Source organism: Nannospalax galili, unplaced genomic scaffold, assembly GCF_000622305.1.
Source record: "Nannospalax galili isolate Female #2095 unplaced genomic scaffold, S.galili_v1.0 scaffold1678, whole genome shotgun sequence".
Taxonomy (NCBI): domain Eukaryota; kingdom Metazoa; phylum Chordata; class Mammalia; order Rodentia; family Spalacidae; genus Nannospalax; species Nannospalax galili.
The window spans coordinates 160278-165614 of NW_008340844.1; the positions used below are offsets into that span (position 1 = coordinate 160278).

General features: G+C 35.8%; 1 pseudogene; it reads left to right on the top strand.

Annotated features, from left to right (window-relative positions):
• Positions 1 to 223: 223 nt before the first annotated feature.
• Positions 224 to 1704, top strand: LOC103736334 (annotated as a pseudogene).
• The last annotated feature ends 3633 nt before the right edge of the window (positions 1705 to 5337 follow it).

Below are 5337 nucleotides of genomic sequence, written 5' to 3' on the forward strand. Positions count from 1 at the left end.
CTCTAGGCCCAAAACTTTACATTTTAAATATTCCTAGGAAATAGTTGAAAGAGGAAATGATGTACTTATGACACAGGAAACCCAATTTAGAAAGAGTGTAAAACAGTGCAGATAAATCTAAACAGACCAATGAATACACTGAGTTATAATAGAAATGGTATTTTTAATTTTAATACTGAGCATAGAGTACAAAGTAGAGTTTAAAAATGTATTGATACAAGACATATTTAAGAGTAAAAGATAAAGAAAGGGTAAACATAAGTGAATCAGGAACAAAGTGAGCTTCCAACTGGAAAGAATGTGAAGCTGGGGTGAATATAAGGTGATGTTAGAGTGATGTTTCATCAATGAACGAATTCAGAGTTTTCAGATACATGAGTTAATATACCAAATATTTGTGAGCATTTAAATTGGCAGTTCCAAATACAAGGAATAATTTTAAGAATTGCATGGAATAATGCAATCATGTGAGAAAAATATTTCCACTAATAACAACTAGTATATGTACTACTTTGTACTCTATGCTCAGTATTAAAATTAAAAATACCATTCTTAAGGTCTTTGCAACTACAGGTTAGTTCATTTTTAGTGTAACAAATTTTGTCAGAAACAAATTAAAGTAATAGGGAATAGCAATTTAAGAGTAAATGCTAGTATATTTATGCATTTTTTTGAGTCAACACAAAAACCAGTGTATTTGAATAAAATGATTGAATGAATAAGGTATGCTCATGCTGTGTTTATCATGTCTGCAGATGGAGACCATATTAACAGAGAAAAATCAAATATCACAGCAATGATGGAATTTATTCTCCTGGGGTTTTCTGATGTTCCCAGTCTCAAGTGGATTCTGTTTGGGATATTTTTCCTTGTGTACTTGTCTATTCTGATGTGCAACAGCATTATAATTCTAGTAACAAAAATTGACCCTGCTCTTCAGACACCGATATAATTTTTCCTAAGCAATTTCTCTTTTGTGGAAATCTGTTATGTAACAGTCACTATCCCAAGAATGCTGATGGACCTTGTTGCCCATAAAGGAAACATCTCTTTGCGGAACTGTGCAATACAAGCGTGGTTTTTCTCTATGTTTGCAGGTACTGAGTGCTTCTTCCTAACTGTGATGGCCTATGACCACTATGTGGCCATTTGTAAGCCTTTATTCTATGCTCTGATGATGAGCCATAGGGTGTGTGGACAGCTGGTGACTGCCTGCTGGATCAGTGTCCGTACAGTTGTGACTGGGCAAACATACCAGATTTTCTCATTGCCCTTTTGTGGCGCTAACAAAATTAATCACTTCTTCTGTGAAATTCCACCTATCCTCAGGCTTGCTTGTGGAGACACGTTTGTGAATAATTTAGCAATCTTCGTTGCTTCTTCTGTGCTTATCACAGTTCCATTTCTGTTGATCATTGTCTCTTTTGGAAAAATTATCTGCAGTATTTGGAAGCTGTCCTAGCTGGAGGGAGGTCTAAAGCCTTCTCCACCTGCTCCTCTCATCTGATAGTTGTAGTCTTATTCTATGCAACAGCTGCTATTGCTTACATATGGCTCAATCCAAATGCTACTGAAGGAATTGGAAAACTGTTGTCTCTCTTCTATATGGTTTTGGTTCCACTGCTGAATCCAATTATATATACTTTGAAAAACAAGGATATTTCTGAAGCTCTTAGAAAACTACCAACTAAGTTATTAACATAAGGAAAGCACAATTACAGTTCATCATAGTTAACTTATGTTGCTATGGAGAAACAAACTATCTTTATGTGCTACAATCATGACCATATTGCGATAACAATGTGTATTATGTCAAAGGACATTTGTTTGACTGCATTAAATACTTCTGTGTTACCAGAATCCTATTTAAGTCAGTGGTAAATATATGATATCTGGCAATACCCTTACCTCTTAATAGCTAATCACACAAGTTTAGAGGCAAATGGGTGATAAACGATGAATGGCAGGTGAATGTCACAGAGCCATGCATGTTTTTGTTTTGTAATATCAGCATTATTATTTTTCAATATATATTTTTGTTAAATTTTTGTACATTTTATATAATAAGTCTTATATTTAGACACGTCCCCCCACCCACAGTCCCCATAACCTCTTACAACTGGTTTCTTGCATTCTGTCATATGTGTTATGGCCTATTAAGTATGTGCACTTCATGTGTCTTGGTGTGAGTTCATCAATGAAATCTAGTCAGCCTTTCCAGACTCATTACCTTAAGGAATATCAACTCTCACTCACCAAGCAGTAATCACCTTTCAACAGTTCCTTGGCTAATGTTGGGGCCTCCTGCCAATTTCCCTATTTCTGTGCTAGTTTTTTGTTTTTGTTTTTTGTTTTTTTGTTTTTTGTTTTTTTTCTGATTCAGTTTGCATGGGTCTTGTGCATGCTGTCACCACTGTTGAACATTCCTATGATCAAGTTTCCAGAGGCCTGGAACACTTTGTTTTTTATGATAATGCATGCAACCCTGGCCCTTACAATCTTTTCATCCCCTCTTCTGCAATGGTATCTGAGCCATGGGTAGGTGAGGTTTAATACAGGAGTCCTATCCAGGGAATCACACTCTACAGTCTCTTATTCTCTACACTGGGTCAGTTGTGAACTTCTGTGTCTATCGACCTCAGTCACATGAAGAAACTTAGCTGGTTTGAGTTCAGGGATGCATAACTTATCTCTCTAACGCCTATTGGACTATGTTCCCTGAGCCTTAGGTGTAGAGTTTCTTTTGTAGATGTGTCACTTAGGGCTAGGCATTTCTCAGACATTTATTTGTGTTTAAAATTGTGAAGCTCTTTAATAGTCTCCATCAATTGAAAAGAAAAAGTTTCTTTGATGAGTGGTGAAATGCTTTTCTGTAAATATAAGGATCGTATATAGCATACAGCAAGAACTTACATTTGTCTAGGGATATGACATAAGTAGTGCTTTCTCTCAGATCTATGATTTCCAGCCATGTGCATTTGCGTATGTTTACAGTATGACACCTGAGTTTCCTCCCGTTGAGCTGCCTTTAAGTCTAGTTAGAAAGCTGTAGATAACCACCATGATCAATTGCCACTACTGCACTGTTATATTTTGTGCAGGTCATTGTTATGATTTTTAGGCTTTAACACTGGAGTTGTCCCAGTGATTTATTTTCTCCCTTACAAGTTTGATTTGTATCCTCTAGAACTATAACTATTCTTCTGGGAGGAGGCTTCCAGGTCAGTTCTAGTTCCATGACTCCAGTTCCTGTGCCCAAAGTATGTTCAGTCTTGAGCAATTCATTCTTACCTTCAAGTTCTGAGAGGTAATCAAAGCTATTGTTTTCATTTCTCCATCTGCACTACAATGTATTCATGAGATGGATTGATTAGGCAAGTGTTTAACAAAAGAAAATGCTAAATTAGGAAAACATTAAGCTGTTACCTTTAATTTTTTTCAAGTTTCTGACACGTTTCTCTCAGTTAATGTACTTTAAAATATGTTTTTGTCTTTTGGGTTATGAGCCTGAGCCTTTATATTCTGTGCTAGCTCTCCAGTAGAACTCAATAAAAATGTTAAAAAATATAATAAAATATGCTTTTCTCAATTATTTGAGAACTTGATACAATGTTTTTTATAATCTTTCTCCTCCCCCAACTTTTCCTAGATCCATCCTCACTTACTACTCATCCATGTCCATGTACATTTCTTTTCTGGTGAGTTCAATATGTGCAGCACAAATACTGATTCTGTGGAAACTACCCTGAATAATGGCTGATTTCTCAAATGTCACACTCCTAGATAACTGATTCTTCCTGTCCCAGCACTTACCAAATACCAATAGCTCTTCAGCTGGGGTTGGAACCTCTTGCCCCCTTTGCCCAAACCATGCAGCTATTTTTCCATTAGCGTTCTCAGCCCCAAATGGGACATTTATGTCTGTCATATCCTTCACCCAAGTCCCAAGAATCTTTGCAGGAGGGGTCAAGAAGGATATATTAAGAGCCAGGTTGGTGGACAGTTACAAAAAAGATTTTTCTAGACATCAAGATATTTGCATAAACAAACTCAACAATTTTGACAGCATAGAAAAGACCTACTCAAGCTTAAAACAGATAAAATCTCAATCAGTGTACTTTTCAAAACTTAAGTCCTGAGCACAAATAAATGCTCAACTTCTCCCTTAACTTGAATTCCTCCATCGACAGCTTTTGGTGTTACTTTGCAAACTTCACTTTAATATTAAATTTTTTTTTAAATTTCCCCTAAAAACTGCCCCAAATAATTGGAAACCAGTTGAGTTATACTGCCTTTTAAATATCTCTACCCAGAAGGTGCAAATGTGACTGTATGTGTAAATAAAACCTTTAATCCTATAACAAATTAAGGATCTTCAAATGAGGTTATCTGAGGTTTCTGTGCTTTATGATGAATTCCTAGAGATGATCACACTCCTAAGAGTCAAAAGGCCAAAATTTAGAAAATAGAGAATATCATAGGAAGTAGTTGGCTGACAAAGGCATAATTTAGACAAAATCATATAGGTGCAGTGTGGCCTATAACAAGAATGGGGCAATAATTGGGTCACTGGAAGCATTTAGCAGATGCCCGACCTCACCAACAACGAAATTTAACAATTTTGAGAATCTAAATTTTTTGGATACACACATACTTCTTAACAAGGGTGTACCCAAGGATCTAATTCACTATGTAAACAATTTTTAATATTGTTAAATACATTTTAACAATTTAAATAATTTTTAAAATGTTTTAGTAAGATCATCTGGAATTAGTATTTATCTGTCCAAAGCATAGTGAATTCATCATCTTCCCACATGTTGCATCTATCATTGTATCTGTCCTGGAGAAACTTGATATTTTTTTCTTTTGATAAAATTAAAATCTGATGAATACATGAAACTGTGTGGTCTGGATACCACAGAATAGCTGCACAGCCTTGATGACAGTATGCACAAGACTGTGAAAACTCAAGCTAAACAGACACTCAGCATGAATGAAGCAGGTAGGTAGAAAGACTCAGGCATAGCTAAAGATCTCTTGGCAAGTAATAGATACTGGGAGAGGCAGAGTCAAATTTTGTTACTGGTTTGATGTCTGGTAGGTAGCTCAGGCTCCATAAGATAGACAAGCATCCAAAAATACTGGGGAAACAAATTAAACTAGATCAACCTTTAAAAAAATAATAAAATTCATGAAGTTGGCAGTAGTACTTAGGTGGGGGTCCAGAAGGAGAGGAGGGTCTGAATGTGATCAAGATACATTATATAAAATTGTCAAATCCATACAAAAAAAGCATTTTTTAAAAAGAAAAACGGTCTATTTTCAGCTTCTGTC